The 26,715-nt window shown below is 35.6% G+C and overlaps 1 long non-coding RNA gene across 2 annotated transcripts in view; it reads right to left on the reverse strand.

Moving 5' to 3' along the window:
- Nucleotides 1-18,388: 18,388 nt before the first annotated feature.
- The window catches only part of LOC116115940, a 53,059-nt gene continuing 44,732 nt past the window's right edge, over nt 18,389-26,715 (reverse strand). Inside the window, exons 1-3 of one of the 2 annotated variants that reach the window (XR_004125750.1) lie at nt 22,416-22,522; nt 19,241-19,300; nt 18,389-18,868 (exon numbers count right to left, since the gene is read on the reverse strand). This is a non-coding gene — a long non-coding RNA (uncharacterized LOC116115940). Of the gene's footprint in view, nt 18,869-19,240; nt 19,301-22,415; nt 22,523-26,715 lie in introns of those variants that run through there. The other variant, XR_004125751.1, reaches the window with a different exon arrangement.

Here is a 26,715-nt window from a genome sequence, read left to right on the forward strand (position 1 = left end):
TGCTTTATTAGTTTCATGTCTCTATATGACTTTGGTGATAAAATAATTTGTTACAAAATTATCAGAATACTTGTTCTTGTCTTCTATAGCTTGGTTTTGGAACAAAATGAGTATTCTTATGAGAGATGCCACCATTGTTATAGGACAATTGAGTTCACTTTTGATGCCAATTTCTTTTGGAATATGGGTCCTTTCTTGGAAATTATAGCTTTACATGGTCCTATATATCTTTAAATCTAATGTATTTATGATTTTTTGGTTTATTTCTTCTTTAGGCAGTAATCATTATCTGATAGCAATTTTTTTCTCAGCTCATGATATTTTATTAGGCCTGTTTTGGTAAAATCATGAAATAATTTCCTCAAAGAACTTGCTAAGATAGTATGATTTATTGCTGTTTTTTAGATTTCATGACAAAAATTAAAGCTGAGAATTAGAGACCAATTGCAAATAGACATGGGATTTGCTATTTTTTTCCTGCAAATTTGAGCATGTAACAGCAGCTATTTTTGGTGGCAAAAATTTGAAGTAATGCGAGAGTTTAAAAACAAATGACAAATCTCCTTTTAAGCCGAGTAGTGAAAATTTTGCAGAGGCGATTTTTGTTGTTATGTTGAGTGTACATATGTCATCAGCTCCAGTGGCAGATATACGTTTAATTTGATTTGTGTATGACATAAGGTACACTACCCACAAGAACAAGAAAAACAGTAGAAAAAGCTTGGCATATCTGGGTGTGGTGGGGATGGAATTTTGTGCACATGTGCAGAGAAAAAGCCAAGGAGGAAGTTGCCTTATCTTGTTTTCTCTTTTGACATTTACTATTCCAATGTAAACATTTAATCTCATTTCCTAGTTGATCACAATGTAATTATCAACATCCATCTCATAGTTTGTGTAAATATTTCTGTATAGCACATTGGTTTTTATACAGAAGGAAACAAGCAACCNCTTGTTTTCTTAGTTCTTCTATTTCTTCTGAATTTCCCCACTTTCTTTTTGTTCTCTCTAGTCTATACTCTCTTTATTCTCTCTATTTCTCTATAGTCTAGTTTGTCTCTATTAGAAATTGAGCCTACACAAACAATCCTACACTAATCAAGAAAGTTCTCAACAAGAATAAGAACATAGACACACAATCTTTTACTGTGGTTCACTTGTTCAAGATTGAACAAGTTACGTCCACGTTGAGCTCTAGAATATGGAGGCTCGTTGCACTATTATTACCAATGAATCACAGAATACAAACTTAACCACAAACACTCAAAGAATCACTCTCCACACCTCAATCCTTCAACCCCTAACACCATAAATCTACAACCCTAGAGAAAACTATTCCTGCTTCTCTACCCTTGAAAGAAACACAACTTCCAATCAGATTTATAGCAAGATTTACACAAGAGATATGAACATAATCAAGAACCCTAGTAGAGAGAATACAATTGCAAAATACACAAATGATCCACTGTGCAAATTGGGCGATTTGACTTCTTTTATACCGTTGACTAGCAGGAGTGATTTCAACCATTGGATTAGTCACAAATCAAGGGCCAGGATTACAAAGGATAATAACCAAAACGGCAGCGTTTTACTAAAGCTTAAAACGGCAGCGTTTTACTAAAGCTTAAAACGACACCGTTGTGGGCTTCATATATTAACAATCTCCACCTTGAAGCTTGAACCATCCCTTCTGGCAGCATTCTATCAATGTAGTAAGCATCTCATTTATTCCTTCTCAGCTCTAGTGTATCACCTTATATGCAACAAGTCCAAGCAATGCTTGAACTTTGCAGAGGTCACCACCTTGGTTCCCTTGTCAGTTGGGTTTTTTTCAGGTGGTACCTTTATCAGATTCAATTGCCCTCTTGAGATTCGGTCTCAACCGGAATGACACTTTACATCTACGTGCTTAGTCCTCTTATGGTATACTAGGTTTTTACTTAGATGTATGGCACTTTGACTGTCAAAATATACAATCACAAGTCTATCTAGCAAATTTGCTTCTCTCAAGATCTCTTGAAGCCATATTGCTTCCTTAAATGCACATGTTACTACGACATACTCTGCTTCTGTTATGGACAGTGAAACCAGTAGTTGCATTTGTGATTTCCAGCGGACACAATTGCCTCCCAAGGTGAAGTAATAAGCTGTTGTAGACTTCCTTGAGTCTTTATCACCTGCAAAATCAGAGTCTACATACCTAACCAGATCAAGTGAAGTGTTTCTCTTACAAAAATCTAATCCAACATGCACAGTACTATTAATATACCTAAGCAGGCATTTTAATGGAATCTAATGTTCAATTCCAAGATTTGGCATAAACCTACTTAACAATGATATTACATAAGATAAATTAGTCAGGTACTTATCATGGCATACATCACAGAATCTATGGCATTGGAGTATGGAATATTTTCCATCTTTAACATTTCAGTTTCTGTTTTAGGACATTGTAGTTACTAAGGATAAAGTGACTTGCTAAGGGCATGGTAACTACTTTAGAATTAACCATTCCAAATTTAGAAGTTAGTTTTTGTAAGTATGGCAATTGGTGAAGTTTTAACCTATTAAACCTTTTATCATCCCTAGTATATTCTTTGCACAACCTAAGTCATTTATGTCAAACTCAGCACTTAATTTTGCTTTCGAGTAATCTATGTGAGGCTTAGATTTACTTATTAATAACATATCATCAACATACAAAAGCAAATATATAGGCATGTTATTAATACAAGCAAAGTAAAAGCAATTGTCGTACTTACTCCTAGTTAAATCAATTCCTACTATTAATGAGTCAAATATTTTATATCATTAGAGGACTGTTTAAGACCATAAAGAGACTTATGCAATAGACACACATGTTCAGGCAAGCTTTTATCCTTAAAACCAGTAGGTTGACTCATAAAAATCTTTTCTTCTAACTCACTATGCAAAAAGGCAGTTTTAACATCCAATTGTTCTAATTCTAAATCATGATGTGCAATAATTGACAACATTAGCCTAATAGTTTTGAATTTAACTACAGGTGAAAAGATTTCGTTAAAGTCAATACTTGCCCTTTATATGAAGCCCTTAGCCATTAGCCTAGCTTTATATCTTGGAGGTCTGACAAGTTGATATCTTCCTTCAACTTATATAGCCATTTGCACTCCACCAGCTTCTGGTCTTTAGGCTTTGGGACCAGAGACCAAGTCTTATTCAGCTTCAAGGACTCAATTTCTTCCTTCATGGCAGCAAGCCACTTCTTGTTGTCCTTGGAGCTTATTGCTTCTTCATAAGAGTCAGGCTCAGACCTCTGAATTTGTACTCCAACAATCAATGTTGTGTAGATTAGGTCTGTATAGCTAAACCTAATAGGAGATCTGATTTCTCTCCTAACTCTATCTCTTGCTAGTTGGTATTGATCCAAGTCACCATATATGTTGGGCCTCTTCCACATTTTCTATCAGCTCACCTTCATCATCTTGGTCTTGATCAAGTGGCAATGGTTCATTTGCTGGTTTAGTCCCCTCAGTTGGGTCAGTTAGCTCAGCATGGCCTGTTGGCTCCACCTCAAACTAATTATCTCAGCTTGATCAGAATTTACAGAATCACTTCTAGGATTACCTGCATTGTTGTTAGTAATCTTGCAAGGAAACACATTCTCATTAAAAATTACATCTCTGCTGATTATGACTTTAATTCCTTGGGCATCCTTTGGTCCTTTCTTAGGATCTAAAAATACACATCTAAGGGATCTAGGCTCCAGTTTCCATCACCTATGTGTGCATAAGTAGCACAACCAAACACTCTCAAGTGACTAAGAGTTGGTCTTCTTCTAGACCATCTCTCTTCAAGACATTTAAATTCTATAGAGTTGGAGGGACTCCTATTAATAAGGTATGTTGTTGTTGTTGTTAAGGTTTCTCCCAAAAAGGTTTTTGGCAGACAAGCAGTGAATAAGAGGCATCTCACCTTTTCTAATAGTGTTCTATTCATCCTCTCAACAACTCCATTTTGCTAAGGGATTCTCCTAACTGTCGTATGCCTCAAAATCCCCTGCTTTGTATAGTATGCATCAAATTTAGAGTTATAGAACTCCAATCCATTGTCTGTCCTAAGGGCCTTAACTTTTTTCTCTACTTGGTTTTCGACCAAGGTTTTCCAGCCTTTAAATCTGATTAAGGCTTCATCCTTAGTCTTAAGAAGATGTACCCATACCTTCCTACTATAATCATCCACAATTGATAGAAAGTAACTATTCCCTCTATGTGACCTAACCCTTTTAGGACCCCATAGGCTAGCATGCAAATAGTCTAAACAATTAACAGCCAAATGAGTTCCTTTTGGGAAACTCATTCTATGTTGTTTACCCAAGACACAGGTTTCACAGAAACTCAGGTCAGACACAGACTCATTACCAAAGTAACCTTGTTGTCTAAGTATATTCACCCATGTGGCCCATTCTCAAGTGTCATTTCTTTGTAGCAGACATGTTAGTGGATAGAAGTGCAGTATTATAAACATCAGGGTAATATTGACCACACAATATATACAAACCATTCTTTTTAACACCTTTAAGCAGTATATTACCATTTTTATACACTACTATACACCCATTATGTGCTTTATAGCAACAACCAACTTCATCAAGAGTTCCTAATGAGATCAGGTTTCATTTGAGTTCAGGTATATATCTAACTCTAGTTAACATTATTACCTTACCACTATTTAGTCTAATGGTGATATTACCTATACCTAGACCTGGCAAAATGGGTCCAGACCCCGGGGACGGCCCGTACCCAGGTAAAAAATATAGGGTACGAGTCCAATATATTAAACCCATTTTTTTGGACCCGCACTCGGCCCGACCCGTATAACTGACGAGTTATATGGGTGAACCCACGGGCACCCGCGGGTACTTGTTTTTGAAAATCCCTAACCCTAACCCCCCTAAGGCTAACTCAGTAACTCTCTATCCCGCCTCTCATCTCTCTCAATCTTCAACATAACAATTCATCCTCTCAATCTCAATCTCTCATCAGTCAACTGAGTACCTCCCTCTTTGCCATCTTCTTCGTACCTCAACTCCCTCTTCGATAATCATCACTCGTCAATCATCAGTACGGCAGACCTCACAGGTATTTCATCCAGTCCTCATTCCTTCCGGACTAAAGTCTCGGTTGCCCTCGCTACATCTCGGTCGGCTGTCACTCCTCTCACTCCGTCTCGGACTGGGCATCGGAGGCGTTCCATTCCTAAAACTCCGGATTCTTGGAGCTCCTATCACCTAGTAAGCTATTTTCTACTTGAATGTGTTTTCTTCGTAATCTGTGCGGAAGTGGTTGTACACATTGTTCCGTATTTTGCCCTTGTTTTTCCCTTTTGTTCTTTTAAATTTGTGTGTTGTTTGTTTGTTTTTTTGACACATTTTGGTTGTCTTTTTTAGTTGCACGTGTTTAATGTAGTGTACTCATATTTTTGTCCGTCGGTTTTTATTATTGAAGCAGATGGATGCAAAGTGGAAATTGTTATTTATTGATTTTGTATTTTAATTTTTGTTTGGATTAAAATTGTTTACACTTATATTGTTTTTTTGGTTAGCTTTCCCTGTAGCTCCAATATGTGCTAGAGTTGTTTTCGTTGAGTGGGTATGTTGGGTTGCATTTGCAGGTGTGGAATCGGAGTTTGTTTATTGTGCTTGAATTAGCCTCTTTGTGTACATATTGAACATCTGCCGCTGTGAAAGGACATAACCCCCTGTGAAACAAATCAATCCACTCTTTGTAGACCATGCTAGTGATCATGTTACGAAATAGATAGTATTCATCTAAGGGGATAGATCCCATGAGTTCATGTTTAAAAACGATATGTTCATCTGTTGTGGATTTTGTTTTTGTGATCTTTGTAAAGGCCTCTTTACCTATTTGTACTTATTTGCTTTATTATTTCATGTCTCTATATGACTTGTTTGATAAATATTTGTGTACAAATTCCAGATACTTGATTCCTTGCTTCTAAGCTTGGGTCTTGGAAACAAAATGAGATTGCTTAGATGAGGATGTCACCATTGTTATGAGGACAATGAGTTCACTTTTGATGCAATTCTTTTGAATATGGGTCTTCGTCCTTGAAATTATGATTTACATGTGCTATATATTCTTTAAATCAATGTATTTATGAATTCTTGTGGTTATGTTCTCTTTAGCAATAAGATTACGATACGCATTTTTTTCGTCAGATCCATGATATTGTTTATTATGCCTGTTTTGTTAAAATCATGAAATAATTTCTCAAAAGACTATGCTAAGATGTGATTTATTACTGTTTTTTTTAGCTTTTCATGACAAAAATTAAGCCGTACAATTAGAGACCATGCAAGACAGGAATGATTTGCTATTTTGTTCCTGCGGATTGACATTAACAAACATTGTTTTGGTGGCCAATTTTGAGTAACTGCGAGAGTTTTAAAACAAATGACAAATCTCCTTTAAGCAGAGTAGTGAAATTTTGCAGAGGGCGTATTTTTGTTGTTATGTTGAGTGGTACATACGTCACAGCTCCAGTGGCAGATATACGTTTATTTGCATTTGTTGGATGAAATAAATCTTTTTTTTGGGGTATACAACTACCAAGAACAAGGAAAAACATAGAAGAGCTTGGCATATCTGTGTTGTTGTGGGGATGAATTTTGTGCCATGGTGAAAAAGAAAAAGCCAAAAAAGGAAGTTGCCTTATCTGTTTTTCTTTTGGACATTTACTATTTCATGTAACATTTAACTCATTTCCTAGTTGACTCACATGTATTATCAACATCCATCTCATAGTTTTTGTGTAAATCTTTCTGTAGAGCAACATTGGTTTTATATACAGACAGGAACAAGCAACCCTTTGGTTGTAGTTGTACCTTGCTAGTGTTTGGGTGTAATCTGAAAAGTACAAATAATAAAAACCTTAATTGAATTCGGGAGACAAGGGATTTCTAGTTCTGTTGTTTCTAGGATTCATGAACGACAATTTTTCAATTAACGGAATATATGTGTTATGTGTATGTTTATTTTGGTTCCATTTGGTTATCATTCAAATGAATTGAATTTAGGAGTAGTTGTATTAGGGGGTGTCAAGTAAAAATCTAGAACTGTAGAATTTTAGGGGTGGTAATTGTCAGTTCAGTAAAAACATTAGGGGTGAAAACAAACTAAAACCTAAGCAGAGAAAAAACGGTTACCTGCGGTCCACCCGTAACCCGTATAGGGCAGGGTACAGGTCCATATTTTGGACCCTTATACTTGACCCGTAATACTTCGAACCCGTATTGGCCCCGACCCTTGGCCCATACCCTGAAGACCGCGCCCAACCCAGCCACCCACCTATTTGCCAGTTACCATACCTGAACCGACAGGAACTGGTTATTTCCCAGTCACTGTCAACCATCTTAAGTGTTGGGAACCCATTCTTGTTGGATCATATGGAAGGAGACATCTTGAATCTAACACCTCATTCTTGACCAATTATAGTATTAGAGATAGTGAGGTCTTCAAAGACTTTCAATGTAATATAGTGCACGCTAGGTTACTCTCAGTACTAGCCTGTTTATGTTGCTTCATCCAACTCATAACAGGTTTGTTTTTTTTTAAGGGTTGATTGTTAACACTGTAGAAGCATGTCCTAGTTTGCGCCTTTAGGTTACATTTTCCTTTACATCCTTCTTTGTTTTTTAAACCTAAGTTGTTTTGAGACACACTTTTTGCTTCCTTACCAAATGACCAGAATTATCATCCTTGTACAATAGATATTACCATTTCTTTTCTGAATTTTAGTTCAAGCCCCTACGATTTCACCCAGCAACAGGCAAACCACACTAGGAACTATCCCACACTAACTGTGTAACGCATTCTTTACTACTAAATCTGAGTCAGGCAAACACAATTTACAAACTTATTAAGTAAAAGAGTCTCATAGTCTCTGGTCATGCCTTCCTGCAGTGTTAAGGTCCATCCTTTTAGAAATACATCTAGGTTTCATCTATGGCACTGCTAGATCTAGTTTATAAGCAAACAAGGCACCTTTAAAAAAGCATAATAGAGGCAGAGACTGCAAAGCACATCAAGTTTCGAGTTTACCCAGATGCGTTTGAGATGCCAGACCATCTACCTTCAACACAACTGTGTGGATAATTCATGATCTCAATTGTAAGCTTATTCATCTACCTCTGACTTCTTAGGTTTTTCTTAGACCTATTCGTGGCGCTTTCTCTGGAGCAATACCCCTGTGTTGTGGAATAAGGGCTTTCACTCTTTTTCCAAGTGTTTACGTCAATCTTACCATCATAGCTTGGGGAGGATTTTCCATGATTGTGTTGGTACTCATGACTCGACTGTTGATAAGAACCCCTAATTCAGAATTGTTTCTGACCTTGCACTTTGGACCAGAGCTGCTCTCTAAATTTCCAAGAATTGACAGAAGACTCAAGATTTGAAAAACTGATTCTACACCGTTGGATAAATGACAAAAAACCCCCAGTGCCTTAGCATAGAATTGACTGCGAATCGTACTCAAGCTTTGATACCTGTTGAAACAACACCCAAAATTTTGAGCCTACCAAACCATCCTCCCACTCCAGCAAAGTTCTCAACAGAAATACGCCACTGCCGACACACATCTTGTTACCGTGGTTCACTTGTTCAATTTTGACACCAGGCGATTTCCACTGTTGGCTAGTCCCCCTCACGTGCAGGATGCAAGGCTCATCCCCTTCCCCGCTGGCCGATGTGAGGACACGTACACTGGTCCAAAACCCACGATCCGTTGTGGGCTTCATATTTACACTCTCTCTTGTTTCCTTCTGGTTTTTCATCCCTACCATGGACCGACTTTTTTTGGATCTTCTACGCCCTTCCGGATCTTGCTATTTATTAACTGTGGTGTCTCATTGGCGGACTCTGCTTTTTCCTTTGAATCTGCTGACTATTTACAGGCTGCCAAACGACCTCGTCTCAGGTACTAGCTCCGGCGAGCGTTCCTCGAAGTTTGCCCGCCTCTCCCCATGCACTTGAGAGGGGTGATCCTGCCCACGGTGATTGCACGCTTCTGAGTGGATTCCGTGTGACATTGGCTCCTTTCCCCCTCATCATCTCTGATGTTGCGAGTCGTATGTATGCTTGCCTTCGACCCTCAGAAGAAATTGTTGTCCCTCCTCCTCTGTCCTCCCCTTCGCGGCCTTTTTTAAGCCCCCTACGCCTTACTCAGTCCCCTTCGTTCGTCCCTCCTTGCGTGCCTCACCCTTTGCAGCTTCCCCTTATGGCTCTTTTTTCTCCTCCTTATTATTTATTCCATAAATCACTCGCTTTTTTTTCCTCTTTCTGTTCTATGCTCCCCTCCGTTATGTTCTTTCTCGCACCCTAAGCTCTCCCCCCTCCTCTTTTTTCCTGCCTCCTCCCTTCGCCCCCCACCTTCCGTCTTACTAAAACTGAACGGGAATACAACGTGACTGGCAAACGAACCAAAAGACTTCAGAGAGGGAGGGCTGGTTACAATAGAGGGTCGGGTATTGTCCTGCTGTCTGTGATTCTGTTCCAACTTGATTCGGCGCGGAGGGTATCTTCCCTCACGCTCCCATAACTTACCCATACACTGTTCCATGCCTCTTCCCCCCGTTTTCGCTCGGCGATCGGGGAACTTGTCCCCCTCTCAACTTTGGAGAATGAGCTTCTAGTTTCATTAACAATTCCTACGTAAGTAACCATTAGCATCCTATTTTCTTTCTATTTTTCATTATTACCATTACCATTCCAATTTATCAGATTCAAATGAACGTAAACATGGCCTCAGTTACCTATTCATACTAGATTCCTCTTTCTTTCTGCTCTCCCTCGTTTCTCCGGTTTTTCTATCCCTCATTTCTAGGGGGGAGGTTCCAAATAACCTCCCTTTGTGAGAACCCCGCCCGACCTACACGCACGTTCCTCCCCACGACATCCTAAAGGTACGGAACTGCACCCCGTGCAGGTTCGTCCATTCCACAGACCCCACCTAAAATCTCAGTTCATCCCTTTCCTCCCGTACCCTCTCCCACTCCCCTTCCCCCCAATTAGTTAAACCGACAACAAATTCCTTCAAGAGGCACCCCCCCCCCCCGTCCCAACAGTTTCTCTTCTTCTGTCCACTGTGACCGCCGCTACCTCTTCTCCCCCAATCCCAACGGGGACTCCAACGCCCCCTTGCCTTCCCTCCGTTCTCCCCCTTCCCACTTACCTTCGCCCTCACCACCCCCCCAAACCCCCCCCCTTGCAACACTGCCCCCATACTCCTCCTCAAACACTCCTCTCTCCCTCATACTTCGCTTCTACTTCCTTCCTTTTCCCTTCCCTTCGTCTTGACTACCAATGGGTGCCTTGCCTCTACCTTCCTTTACTCTCCTCCCTAACAACCAATGTGTACACTACACGTACCGTTCCCTGTATCTTCCTTCCTTTTACTTCTTCCTCCTCCGTCCTCTGCAGCTTCCTCTGTTTACACTGCCGTTCTCCTTTCTCTTCCTTAGTCCATTTTCCCAAGCATGTCTGTGATCCTGGTCAACCTATTCGTGCGATTATAAATTACGGTACTGACTACTCCCTTACTCAGTAAGTACTTCTACTCAGAACTTTCTGGCTACGTGTTTTAGCCGTACTGCACAATTTAGCGTAAACACTCCACCCCCCCTCGGTTCTCCTCCTGTTCTCCTCGACTGTTTCCTCCTCCTCCCTTCATACCCGTCCCTCCTTTGTCATTCCCCCCTTAGCATCCCCACTCACCATCTTATCCCTCACTTCACCCACCACCTCACAGTACTCTCCTCTCCGTATTCTCATGTCCATCGTTATACTTCCTTCCCTTCTCCCAATCAGAGTTAATTACCCGTATTAGCCCTGTAGGCCACACTGTTCTACCCACTTCTGTTTCATCTACAGATAATTGTCCTACAATTCGAGCCGGTACCCCCTTTGTACACTTTGTACATTTTCCTGCGCCCTTATGTGCTCCCCCCTATCTAATTGTCAGCGTTCTCCGGAGGTACACGTCCTCTCAAAACTCCATCAAATCTTTCCCCCGCCCACCCCCATACCCTTCCTACCACCATTTGTACACTCATTAATCACGCCATTGTACAATCTTCGGAAGCGCCGTCCTACTTCATCTCACACCTAATTTACCCAAACCTACCACCCCAATCCTTATGAATCATCAATACAACCTCCATGACCCTCCTATCTTTCCAGTCTTACATTACCCTCACCCGGCATGGGCTAGAAACCTCTCTTTCTCCATATCCAAACACTCCCATCACCATAGAGACCCCCTTAAAGCTGCTACCCACCTACAGTCGTATACCTAACTTCAATACAACTATCTCCCTCTTCTTACCTTCCTCGTTAGCTTAACTTGTCAATCCTTTACTTCGTATAGGGCTCGCTTAATGTTTGACCTAGTAGTGATGTTCTAAGCTTAATTATTGTGATGTAATCGTCGTACGATACGCTATTTTGCTTGGGTTGGTGGTGTATCATGTGTGCGGTGGCTTACTATGATCATTAAGCTCTCTGTTCTTTCTTCTATCTTTTTCTTAATAGTGTATTTAATTCCGTCGTTTCACGTAGTTTAAGTGTTGTTTTATTTCCCGCCTCCAACCTTCCAGTCGTGTATTTATATGATGAGGTTTGATCCCTTTTGATTTTGTTCTTGTCTTCTTCCTCCACATCCCCTCTTCTATTCTTTTATTTCTACACTATGTTTATCTTCTTGTCAGAATAACTCCTTTTAAACCCTTACATACGTACTCTAGTCATCCTTCCGAGTCGTGAGTTGGGTGATGATGGGGCAGTGTAGAGGGGTGGGGGTTGTGTGTGGGTGGGGGGGTTGCGGGGCCCGGGGGGGACCTTGCCTCCCAGAGGATCGAGGATTTCTCTGTATCTCTAGTTCCGTCACCTTCCTGCTCTTCTCTCTTCTTTATCTGGATTTTGCCGGGTGCATGTCTCTGCTACCACATTTCTATGCCTTAATTTTTGAGTTTTGGAACTTTTTTGCCTATCCCTGATCTGTTGTTTTGAACTTTTTTTTATCTACGCTAAAAGCAAGGGGAGCTAGTAGCCCATGTACTGCATTCATTTTGTCTTCTTTATATGAGGGATTGTGGGTAATGTGGTTAGCTAGAGTTGTGACCGACACGGGCCCTTCTTCATTGATATGATATTAGATTGCAAAAGACAAGGGTACAACCGTGTAAGGTCCAACGGATAATCGTACAGGTCTTTTTCTAAGTTACGATTCCAGTTCGGTATGGTCCTCAAATGAGGGAACCAAATCAGAACAACACATGTTGGTTTCAAAAAAAAAATGGAACCAAAACCCATCGCATAGTATTAGTTCGGGGTAGGTTCAATTCTCGTTTCGTCTACCTGAAAGTTACCCATGCTTCACCCCCGCGATTTCTATATAATCTGTCTTGTTTACGTTGTTCTTCTGCGGGTGTATCAACTCCGACTAAAGCAAATGTATATAATGGCTTCTCTTCGGTAGCACATTTAGGTTAGACTGTCTACGGTAAACTTACAATTGCGGAGGCAACCCAAATCTACAAACCACCTGCATAGTGAAAATCAACTTTCAACTCCAATCAATTAAATTTTGCATACAAGAACAACTGGTACCATCATCCTATTGTGGCACTGTTCAGTTTTTGAGGACCAAAGATCCATTAACCCACCTGCCGAGCATAAAGAAACGCGCAAGTTAACATTCTATTATAGACATACAAAACATTAGTAAAAAGAAATGTGGGGAAGTCCTAACACCATTTTACTGCTTTTCAAATACTTTCTTCGTCCCAAAAGCTTCCAATAACACCATAGTCAGTGTCAAAATGGGTTTAACTAGGGCCTCTGATAACAAAATATAAGGCCATTTATTTGGAATAACTTTAAACATATTCCTTCTTTTGTATCATTCTAAGCTCAGATAGAAAGTTCATTTAGTTACCACAACAAAATAATACAGTGATCTCTTGAGAGTTGCAGAAAAAAGAAGAAAATTCCACTTAAGGAATAAAATCAGTGATATTAACATACTATTTGAAAGAGAACAAATGCACCTCATGAAGAGTTCCATGTCTCCTCCAACTGAAATTACAGCGTCGCACCCTCCTATGAGCATGCAACCATGAGACTTATATTCTATTACACTACCGACCTTAACCAACCTTTAATAAAGACACGAACTGACAAATCAAGGGCATCTAGAATGACTCCATATACAGCCCTCATTTATGTCGATCACAGGAGAAGGACAGAAGTAAAGGATTCACATGTCTCATCAGGTACAGATACACTAACTAAGCAAACACTTCAAACCCCTAAGGAAATATCAAATCTTTCATAAATATAAGCCTAAGACATGCCTTAACATCAGTAATATTGCAGCGCTAAACGTAAATAATATCAAGAAATAGAAATGAGCAAAACTTTAAAGCATAAGAACAGAGAAAACCTTTCCAACAAAACATACTACAAAAACTCCAAACTATTTGAAATTTAGGTTGTACACTGATAAAAAAATAACAAATTGACAAAAGCAAAGCCAAATTAGCTAGGACAATTCAAAACCTGGGAAGTATTGTGGAACCCGATATATTCCAATTTTTCTTTCTTTTTATTCTTTCGCATAATAAAAAACCCTTCATCATCAAAAGATTTGGTTCCCAAAACACAAAACATCTAAACAGTGGATCAAAGTCATAACTTCAGGTTGTTGATAGTACTGGGCCAAGCAAACCATGAATAAATGCAAAAAATACTAGTTAGAATAAGTCATAGGAAAAAGATGCATGTGATACAAGACAGAGGATGTGCTGCAGGGATTCTTAATTATTCCAAAGTAGCTTCAAGAAACATTGTTCCTAACTATATAATCATTGTTTGGAGGTGAATTCTGCACGTATGCATGCATAAATCATCGCGAAAGACGTAGATCTTTCCTACTCAAAACACTAACATAGCAAGCGATCAGACTTCAGTAACTAACAAAAAATTACTAAAAGGAAAAGCACTCTATGTGACTTCATGTTTTCTCACAATTCTCTGTTTGTGAAAATAATTTGTTTGTAGGCATCATCTGACGACACCCGCCCCATAACTCGCAAGCAAAACTAAAAAGAAATTTACATCAATGACTTAAGGATTTGTTTGAACTACTATAAACAGGTAGGGAAATCATTTCAAGCAAACCTATAAGGACATATGCGTTTCGCTATGCATTTCTTGCTGTAACGTAATTTTCGATCGTCCCGATAAGGGTCTCTATCTTCTGAACAAAGTCAATCACATCTAATTTTTCTAAATAGCTCAGAAATACGGGGGGAGTCCACAGATTGTAATGCAAAACAGAACCTTTTATCACTTTTACCAAACCAATTTTTTTACAGAACTATGCCGAAGAAGAGAACTTTAAGCATAATCATACTATGAAGTTGAAGTTGTGCAGGCCCAAACAAGTTCTACAAACGATTTTCTAAAAGCAAACCAAGGGAAAGACTTGCTAAAAGACCAAAATCTTTCAAACAAACACTACAAATATCATATGAAATATATCATTTCTTCTCCCAACATCTAATTTCTTTTAACATTGATCTTTAGCAAGATGTATGCTTAATATCAAAACCTTTTCGAGAATAGTAAAAATGTCATCGGCTAGAGAGAATAACTATCCGCATAAAATAATTCTCCTGAGTAGAAACTATCACATGCTCCAGCATCAAGATAAACAAGAAACTGAAACACATATATGTCGTTAGAGGGTGTACTAAGGCATAATAGACTCTCTTTTAAGTAAGGTGGACATGAATTGTTACTTTTGTGGGTTTAATTAATTAGAAAAATAACCCATCAAATTTGATGAGCAGCTTGTACTTAGAACTATTTCTGAGAATGCTTATAGCAGTATAGAACTCATCAAGCGAGAATTGTACTTAGAAGAAAATTTGACAAGCAGAAAAGTTGGATTATCTTCATATTGACTGTTATGTCCTATAGAGCTGGGATAGAATCAAAGGCAGACCAAGGGAAAATAAGTTCTAGACATTTTGGAATAAGCAATGGAATTAGAAATCCCAACAAAGTTGCACCCATGTAAGGAAGATTAACAAGGTGAGCACTAATAATTAGCACTATAGCAGAAAAATTTTTAAAAGAAATAACTAAAACACCATAAACTTCGCTAATATATATATACGTGTGTGTATCTCTCAACCAACTTCCAAATACAACAATAAACTATGACAAAGCAACTAGTAAGCACTAGTTTTGAATTGGGTAATGTATTGAACGCCAGAGGTTCGGTGTGGAAAAGGCCCTTGGGTACAACCAAAAGTTCAACGATTCAAATTTCCTTGGAGCTATCTACTTGGGATATTATATCACACAGCTCTCATAGCTACCAACCTTGTATACTCTAGAAGGACCCTCATTCTTTGACTCAGTGAACACATAGAAAAGATCAAGGGATTTTTGGGTGAATATATGTATTATAGGAGCTAGCACATTGCAAAGGTGTCAAGATGATAGCACCACTACAAAAGGGTTCTAATACAGTTGTTTTAACACTCTAGAGAGCCATTCCCCAAAAAGACATGAGTCACATGACCACCTCCCCTCAAAATACATAAAATGTTCAATGTTGTGCTTAGTTAAGTTCTGTTAAACTGTACGGTACTATTTTTATTGGGAAAAAAAATGTATATCAAAACTTTGCTTTAAGAAATTATTATATTCACACAGTTTCTCGTTGAAAAACCAAGTAACATAAATGATGTTTTGCCAAACCAAACACATAACACCTTTAAATAGCTACTTTAAATATTAGACTAAAAACATCCACAAACTATGTAATATAAAACAAAGTTTTGCCAAATCTAACACATAACACCTTTGCTAAGCTACTTTAAATATTAGACTAAAAACATCTACACAACAGAATGATCAATCCATTTTTAAACAGAACAAACATATACCACACCAATTTCTAAAATAGAAGTCATAAGTTAATTATCAGTTCTTTTATAACTACTCAGCTAATAACATCTGCTACTTCACGCAGCAAATGCAATCAATCATTTTCTTTTTGCAATCTAACATGAAATGTATTCATTATAAATAAGTTTGATCCAACATCAATCTGCAGACTCCATAACATAGAGAAGTATAATTCAATACATACATAAGAAGACCAAATTAGACAGCAAAAATAATAACACCTGTTTTCTCTATCTCGATACCTTAACTCCCTCTCCTTTTCTCTTTCCCTAAGCTCCTGCTCCCGAATCCTCTCTCTTTCATCCTGGTCGCTTCGGTGCCTTTCTGGTCGACTCCCACTTCGACGGACTGCTCTCTCTCCTTCTCCATCTCCACACCAACGGCAACAAGCGAAAACGACAAGACTAAGAACGCAAAGGAAAGTGGAAAATGAAAAGGCAAGGCAGCTTCAAAGGGGAAATGGTCAGGAATGGTGCGTGGTGAAGAGAAGATGCGCGCAATATCAAAGGGGAAATTGGGGGAATCGGGGCCTGGGAATTAGGCTGGGTTTATATAGCAAAAGGGTTTTTAGTAATTAACTTAAAAAAATTGGTCATTTCTTTAGTTCATTATTTTTTTAACTAATGTTCTAGTTACCATTAATATATTTCATATTTTGTAAACTATATTTATCAGCTAAAATTTTAGTTGCCAAGCAAGTTAATTTAGAACTAATTTTTTAATTGCAAAATAATCATTTTAGTTGTTTATGATTTTCCTTTGGCGGGAATACGAAAGTTGGGTGGGANAATTAATTAAGTAATCATTTAAGTATGTAATGTTATAATTAATTAAGTGATTATAATTTAATGTAATGTTATAATTAATTAAGTGATTATAATTTAATGTAATGTTATAATTAATTAAGTAATTATTTAATTATAATGTAATGTTTTAATTAATGAAATTTCTAATCATTTAACTAAGTGTTATACTAATGTTTATAATAGAATGTTATACTTAATAAAATAATCATTTAATTAAGTAATCATTTATTTATAACATAATATTATAATTAATTAAGTAATCATACTATTAATTTATAATGTAATGTTATAATTAATTAAATTTCTAATCATTTAATTAAGTATTATGCTAATGTAGTAAGTTACTAACATTTATAATATAATGTCATAATTAATTAAGTAATCTTTTAATTATGTAATGTTATAATTAATTATGTGATCACACTATAATATAATGTTATAATAAATTAAGTAATCATACTATAAATATTTAATGTAATATTATAATTAATTAAATTTCTAATCATTCAATTAAGTATTGTACTAATCTTTATAATAGAATGTTATAATTAATTAAATAATCATTTAATTAAATAATCATTTATTTATAACATAATATTATAATTAATTAAATAATTATATCAAAAATTTATAATATAATATTATAATTAATTAAATAATATGCTAATGTAGTAAATTACTAATATTTATAATATAATGTCATAATTAATTAAATAATTATTTAATTATGTGATCATACTATAATGTAATGTTATAATAAATTAAATAATCATATTATAAATCTTTAATATAATATTATAATTAATTAAATTTCTAATCATTTAATTTAGTATTATATTAATGTTTAAAATAAAATTTTATAATTAATTAAATAATCGTTTAATTAAATAATCATTTGTTTATAATGTAATGTTATAATTAATTAAATAATTATATTATGAATCTATAATATAATATTATAATTAATTAAATTTCTAATTATTTAATTAAATAATGTACTAAATTACTAATATAATATTATAAACTTATAATTAATTAAATAATCATTTAATTATAATATAATATTATAATTGATTAAGTAATCATTTAACTAATAAATTATTAATATTTATCAATTTATCATATATAATTAATTAATTACTAATTTACTACAGATATACTTAAAACTTGATAATTAATAAAAATAATTAAATAAAAATTATTATTTAATCAAATATATTATTTTATTCAAAAATAATTTTTTTAATAACATTAAAACACTTTTAATTGGTCATAATTCCAACTATATATTTAATCAATCAAAACTTTAATATTAATATATTATAATATATTAAAGTTTTTTATATGGTATAATTTATATGTAATAAGTATAATTGTATATTTATTTAATTAGGATATGATAAAAATTTAACTTTTTCCATCTTAAATTTTTTTATATGTAAAACATATAGACCCCCTATTTTTCACAAATATTTCATTTCAGCCCAAGTCCCAAAACAGATTCCAAAACAAGGTACCAACTGTAAGTTCCAAGCCGGATACTCGCTACAGATTCTTTTTTCCAAGTTCCGGTTCCAGTTCCGATTCCGGTTCCTCCACATGTAGGAACCAAATCAGAACCACACAGTGTTGGTTTCAAAAAAATGGAACCAAAACCCATCCGCATAGTATCAGTTCTGGGTAGGTTCCGATTCTAGTTTCGGTTCTACCTGCAAGTTACCCATGCTAACCCCCGCTATTTCTCTATAATCTGTCTTGTTTATCGTGTTCTTCTGCTGGTTTATCACTCCTACTAAAGCAAATTTATAATGCTTCTCTCGCATCACATTTAGTTTAAGATCTTCTAACGGTCTAACCTTTACAATATGCTTAGGCACCCAAATCTACAACACCATGCATAGTGAAACATAACTTTCAACTCCAAATCAATTAAAATTTTGCATACAAGAACACCTGGTCTCCATCACTCCTATTGTGACTGCTTACAGTTTTTGAGGCCCAAAAGAATCCATTAACAACCTGCCGATCATAAAGCAAGATGCAAGTTACATTCTATCTACTAGACATACAAACATTAGTAAAAAGAAATGTGGAAGTCCTAACACCATTTAATGCTTTTTCAAATACTTTTCTTAGTCCAAAGCTTACATAAACATATTTCAGTTCAAACTTGGTTTAACTAGGGCCTATGATAACAAAATATAGGCCATTTATTTGAATAACTGTTAAAACATATCTCTTCTTTGATCTATCTAAGCTCAGATAGAAAGTTCATTAGTTACCACTACAAAATAATCAGTGATCTCTTTGAGTTGCAGAAAAAAGAAAATATACACTCTAATGCATAAAATAGTGAAATTAACATACATTTGAAAGAGAAACAAACTGCACCTCATGAAGAGTTCCATCTCCTCCAACTGCAATTACAGCGTCAGCACCCTCCCTTATAGCCTGCACACCATGAGACTTATATATAACACTACAGACATTTTAAACCAACCTTTAATAAAGAACCCAACTAACTTCAAGGGCAATCTAGAATGACTCCAATACCACCTCCCCTCATTATGTCGATCACAATGAGAAGGACCAGAAGTCAAGGATTCACATGTCTATCAGGTACACGATACACTAACTAAGCAAACAAATTCAAACCCCTAAAGGAAATATCAAAATTTTCATAAATATAAGCTAAGACATTCCTTAACATCATTAATATTGCAGCCTAAACTTAAATAATATCAATAAGAATAGAAATAGGCAAACTCTAAAGCATAAAGAAACAGAAAACATTACAACCAAACCATACTACAAAACAACTCCAAAATATTTTGAAATTTATGGTTGTACACCTGATTAAAAAAAATAAAAATTGACAAAAGCAAAGCCAAATTAGCTAGACAATTCAAACCATTGGGAAGTATTTGGGAACAATATATATCCAATCTTTTCTTTTCTTTTTTTCATTCTTTTCGCATAATAAAAAAAACCCTTCATCATCAAAAGATTTGGTCCCAAAACACAAAAATCTAAACAGTGGATTCAAATTCATAACTTCAGGTTGTTGCATTAGCTACTGGGCCAAGCAAAAACATGAATAAATGCAAAAAATAAATTATGAATAAGTCAAATAGGAAAAGAAGCATGATACAAGACAGAGGAGTGTGCAGGGATCTTATATTCCAAAGTAGCTTCAAGAAAACATTGATCATAACTATCAATCATTTGTGAGTTGAATTCTTGCACTTATTCATGCATATAATCATCTGCAGAGACTGTATGATCTTTCACTACTCAAACACTAACATAGCATAGCGATCCAGAATTCAGATAACTAAAAAAAAATTACTAAAAGAAAAGCACTATGTGGCTACTTCATTTAGTTTTCCTCACAATTTCTCCCTGGGGAAAATAATTTGGATTTTGTAGTGCATCATATGACGAAGCTAACATCGCAAGCAAAACAAAAAGAAATTTACATCAATGCTTAATATTTTGTTGAACTAATATAAACATTGTAGGGAAATCATTTCAAGACAAACCTATAAGGACAAATGCGTAGCCTATGCTATTTCTTGCTTTAAAGTAATTTCAGAATCCGTCCGAAGGGTCTTATCTTCTGAATCCAAGTCAATCCACTATCTAATTTTTCCTAAATAGATTCAAGAATATACTGGGGGAGTTCCACAAGATTGTAATGCAAACAGAACCTTTTATCACTTTTTACCAAACCAAATTTTTTACAGAACATCTGCACCGAAGAAGAACTTTAAGCATAAAATACTATGAAGTTGAATTTTTGCAGGCCCAAACAAGTCTCTCAACCGATTTTCTAAAAAGCAAACTCCTAAGGGAAAGACTTTGCTAAAGACAAAATCTTTCAAACAACACTACAAAATCATATGAATATATCAATTTCTTCTCCCAACATCCTAATTTCTTTTAAATCTGAACTCTTATGCAAGATGTATGCTAAAATCAAAACTTTTCGAAGAATATTAAAAATGTCATCTGCTAGAGAGAATAACTATCCGCATAAAATAATTTCCTGAGTAGAAACTATCACATGCTCCAGCATCAAGATAAACAAGAAACTGAAACACATATATGCGTTAGAGGGTGTACTAAGGCATAATAGACTCTCTTTTAAGTAAGGTGGACATGAATTGTTACTTTTGTGGGTTTAATTAATTAGAAAAATAACCCATCAAATTTGATGAGCAGCTGTACTTAGAACTATTTCTGAGAATGCTTATAGCAGTATAGAACTCATCAAGCGAGAATTGTACTTGAAGAAAATTTGACAAGCAGAAAAGTTGGATTATCTTCATATTGACTGTTTGTCCTATAGAGCTGGGATAGAATCAAAGGCAGACCAAGGGAAAATAAGTTCTAAACATTTTGGAATAAGCAATGGAAGTAGAAATCCCAACAAAGTTGCACCATGTAAGGAGATTAACAAGGTGAGCACTAATAATAGCACTATAGCAGAAAAATTTTAAAAAGAAATAACTAAAACACCATAAACTTCGCTAATATATATATACGTGTGTGTATCTCTCAACCAACTTCCAAATACAACAATAAACTATGACAAAGCAACTAGTAAGCACTAGTTTTGAATTGGGTAATGTATTGAACGCCAGAGGTTCGGTGTGGAAGGCCCTTGGGTACAACCAAAAGTTCAACGATTCAAATTTCCTTGGAGCTATCTACTTGGGATATTATATCACACAGCTCATAGCTACACAACCTTGTATACTCTAGAAGGACCCTCATTCTTTGACTCAGTGAACACATAGAAAAGATCAAGGGATTTTGGGTGAATATAGTATTATAGGAGCTAGCACATTGCAAAGGGGTCAAGATGATAGCACCACTACAAAAGAGTTCTAATACAGTTGTTTAACACTCTAGAGAGCCATTCCCCAAAAAGGCATGAGTCACATGACCACCTCCCTCAAAATACATAAAATGTTGTGCTTAGTTAGTTCTGTTAACTGTACGGTACTATTTTATTGGGAAAAAAAAATATTATCAAAACTTTGCTTTAAGAAATATTATATTCACACAGTTTCTCGTTGAAAAACCAAGTAACATAAATGATGTTTTGCCAAACCAAACACATAACACCTTTAAATAGCTACTTTAAATATTAGACTAAAAACATCCACAAAAATGTAATATAAAACAAAGTTTTGCCAAATCAACACATAACACCTTTGCTAAGCTACTTTAAATATTAGACTAAAAAATCTACACAACAGAATGATCAATCCATTTTTAAACAGAACAAACATATACCACACCAATTTCTAAATAGAAGTCATAAGTTAATTATCAGTTCTTTATAACTACTCAGCTAATAACATCTGCTACTTCACGCAGCAAATGCAATCAATTATTTTCTTTTTGCAATCTAACATGAAATGTATTCATTATAAATAAGTTTGATCCAACATCAATCTGCAGACTCCATAACATAGAGACGTATAATTCAATACATACATAAGAAGACCAAATTAGACAGCAAAAATAATAACACCTGTTTTCTCTATCTCGATACCTTAACTCCCTCTCCTTTTCTCTTTCCTAAGCTCCTGCTCCGAATCCTCTCTCTTTCATCCTGGTCGCTTCGGTGCCTTTTGGTCGACTCCCACTTCGACGGACTGCGCTTCTCCTCTCCATCTCACACACCAACGGCAACAAGCGAAAACGACAAGACTAAGAACGCAAAGGAAAGTGGAAAATGAAAAGGCAAGGCAGCTTCAAAGGGGAAATGGTCAGGAATGGTGCGTGGTGAAGAGAAGATGCGCGCAATATCAAAGGGGAAATTGGGGGAATCGGGGCCTGGGAATTAGGCTGGGTTTATATAGCAAAAGGGTTTTTAGTAATTAACTTAAAAAATTGGTCATTTCTTTAGTCATTATTTTTTAACTAATGTTCTAGTTACCATTAATATATTTTATTTGTAAACTATATTATCAGCTAAAATTTTAGTTGCCAAGCAAGTTAATTTAGAACTAATTTTTAATTGCAAAATAATCTTTTAGTTGTTATGATTTCCTTTGGCGGGAATACGAAAGTTGGGTGGGAATATGAAATTTCAATTAATTTTGGCAACAAAATCCAATTTAGTTGCCATAGATGCGTTTTTTGTAACTATTTTAATATGCACAAAATAATTTATGCTAAAAACACCCTACCCCCTTGTAATTATGTAAAAAACTTGGATATTTTGGTAATTTTTTTATTATAACTAGTTTAGCTATTATATTGTAGTTGCCAATATTATTTTTTATAACAAAAAATTAGATGTGAAATCACATATTAGATGTCAATTATTCCGCTTTACTTGGAAATTTCGAGCAAAATTGACAACTAAATAATTTAGTCGCTAATGTAAATTGTTCTGCAAAATCAAATAGTCCTTCGCACTTTCATAATCATCCTATTTGGTTCTAGACCGTTGTTAAATTGGCAAAGGGAGAGTTACAAAGTGCATAGAGTAGACATTTAAGATGAAAACATACCAACATAATGCCAAAAAATTAAGAAAAAGAAAGAGTACCTTCAGAGAGACAAACCCAGTTTGATTGTTCAAAGACAGTAACGAAGTGAACAAGGCAGAGGCAGTAAACATATGTAATGGCATCAAAGACAGAGCCCCACCCAGCTCCACTGGAAGCCTGAATAAAAAACCCATACAACAATCCTAGTCAAGCTTAAAGAGCTACTTTAACACAACTGAACATTAAAATTTAACAAAATGGTAATAAAATAAATTTAAAAAAAAAAACCATAAGATACTAATCAAAGTAACCTGGAGTAGGTGCGCTTGTGAAGAGATGACAAGCGAGAAACAGAGGTCGGCTTAATGGGAGAAGCTAGTCCGGTAAATTTACTCGCCGTTGAACCAGACGGTGAGCGGCTGAGACCAACAAGGACACTCGTTCCCAAGGAGCAGGAACGCCCGTTCCTATACTACAGAAGTCAACAAGCTACAACTGTAAGACAACTTAGCTTGAGAGGGGCTATCAAGATATAAGCTTAAGAGCAGTTTGGGTTAAAAGTAATTTTGGAGAGTAGTCTAGATTACATTATCATTTGTGTGGGATAAAATATCAGAAGTCAAAGTTTGAAAGAAACCTAGCGTTTTGTATCAACGACTTTATAAAGAGTCTGCGCATATTTTTTCCAGTTAGTTACTCCAGTTGTTAGTGAAAAATTCTATAATTTCTTCTTTCTTCAATTTCGTTCTTGATCTTTATTTCTTTTAATTAATTCTAGAAAATATTCACAAAAACTCATGTGTATTTTTAAATTGCTTTAGAAAGAGATAAAAGAAATTTCACTTTTAATTTTTCTCTGAGTTAAATTTTTTTTGTTAACTCCAATATAGTTTTCACTCTCCTCCACCTTCAATTATTATATTTATATTTTTTGTTACAATAGAACTCCAAGTTCTCTTAAGCTTGAAGTTATAAACTAATCAACAAAAAATAAGCAACGTAATACTTCCGATTTATGGAAATCTCCATGACGGTGGAGTTTCTAATATGCAATTTCTATTTAGTAATTAAGAAGACATAATTTTGAGTTTAGGAAACTAAAAGGAAAGGACATTAAATGCATAGAATAAATTGTAGACAAACTTGAAAAAGGGGTGTAAAGAAAAAAATATAATTAAGTCTAAAAAATATAATAGTATTATATATCATATGGAGTTAGAAAGATATTTTTAATAAAATAAGGAACACTTAATAGGATCTATGATAACATACGGGGTACAAATCATTTTTCTTAAGTTGCTAAAAGAATGGTTTTACGCAAGAGTCAATCAAACGGGTCAGAATGTGACTCCGCACCCATGGGAAATCCAGAATTCATGCATTTAAACACAAAATTTAAGCTCGCAACATTATGGTCAAAAGGTACTCGTATGGCTGTGTTTGGATGGGGGCATATAAGATAACGGGGATAATTCATTTACTTTGTAAGATTTTGGTGTTTAGTTTGCAAGTAATAATATAACGGGAATTTTTATTGCAAATAGGAGGCGTTTGGATAATATAATATTTATTATAAGGGTATATTAAATTACGAAAAGAAAAATCACCTTGAAGATTATTGTGAATGTTTAGAAAATGTGTTTGGTTGGTTCGAATAAATTGGTGAATAATATGTTTAGTTCGGAGGATAAATGGGTGGTTATGATTAATAGATACAAATTGCCCTCTTTTAAATATTAATATAATAGTATTTTTATTTTTACTATTATTTTGAATCATTTCTTTTAACCCCATAAATTTGAAATTTTGGTAAAACACCCTAGCCATATAAAACTTTAATTTGTAGCAAAATCACCCCCACCCACCCCAAGCCACTGCCGGTAGCCAGCCACCACCGCCGATCGCCGCGGTAGTTGACGAAATGGGGCACGATTGGCCATATATGGTCAGCCATGTGCCTACAAAGCTAGAAGTAGCCACGGAAATGGCAAAATCATGGCCATTTCACGGCAGATCTGTGGTCGTTTCACAATCACATCTTTGGCCATGAAACAGCCATAGAAACGCCTGATCTGGCCATTTCTGACGATGGATCTATGATCCATAGCTGTGGAAAAGGCTGTGTTTACTATTAATAATGTTGGGATTAATCCAACACACCTCCCCCAAAAAAATTGTTTCGTTGTAATGGTGTATGACTGGCAGGATCTGGCGCGGTCGTGCGCTGGTAAGGACTTTTCGACCATGGATCACAAATCTATGGCCGAAAAAAGCCAGGTCTAGTGTGTCTATGGTTTCAGGCAAAAGATGTGATTGTGAAGCGGCCACAAATGTGGTCATGAAACGGCAAGGCCAGATCTGCCTATGAAATGGCCATAGATCTAGCTGTTAAATGGCCATGGATTTGTGATCCATGGCGGGAAATGGCTTTGTCGGCTCATGGTCGGCCATATACGACCAATCGGCACTATTTTGTCAACTGCCAGTGATGGTGGCTAGCTATCGGCAATGGCTTGGGGTGGGTGATTTTGCTTCAAATTAAAGTTTATATGACTAAGGTGTTTTTAGCAAAATTTCAAATATAGGGGGTCAAAAGAAATGATAAAAATAATAATAATTACTATTATATTAATACTTAAAAAGAAAGACAATTTAGTAATCTATATAACAACCCACTCATTATCCTCCCAACCAACAATTATTCACACAATTATTCGAACTAACCAAACACATTTTCTAAACATTCCCAGTAATCTTTAGATGATCTACCTTTTCATTAATATAATATCTTCCTATAATAAAATTATGATACAAATGTCCCTTATATATAAAAACATTTACATGAATTGAGCTTTAATTATTCCCTTCTATTTACGTGGTTGCCAAATTCACTTCATAAAAATGAATGTTCAAATTTAAACTCTTTTTAGGAGTTACCATAACTTTTCAATTTCGCAAAGCACACAGGAGGTTGATGACAATGACTTCACAATCGTCTGATTAAATTGGTTGATTCCATTTTGTTATTTTTAATAGAAGATTGATCATCTAGTTCCATTTTTTAGTAAGCGAGATGGTTCTTCTGTTTAAAAGTCAAAATACTCTTCTTTTTTATATTGTATAAGTATAGATTGAAGAATGGCATAATATAAAATATAAAAATTGCTACCATTTCTTAAATTTCAAGAAGTATATCCTTGTATTTTACACCCCAAGGTTTAGACCAATAGAGCTAAATCCTAAGGGTGCGTTTGGTTGGAGGTAATGTTGGATTACTAAGGTAATATCATCTTATATTACTTTATTATCACATTTGGTTTCAAGTAATATAAGATTTCGGTAATCTTCCAATAT

This window comes from Pistacia vera, unplaced genomic scaffold (assembly GCF_008641045.1).
Source record: "Pistacia vera cultivar Batoury unplaced genomic scaffold, PisVer_v2 Contig1224, whole genome shotgun sequence".
In the NCBI taxonomy this organism is placed as follows: Eukaryota; Viridiplantae; Streptophyta; class Magnoliopsida; order Sapindales; family Anacardiaceae; genus Pistacia; species Pistacia vera.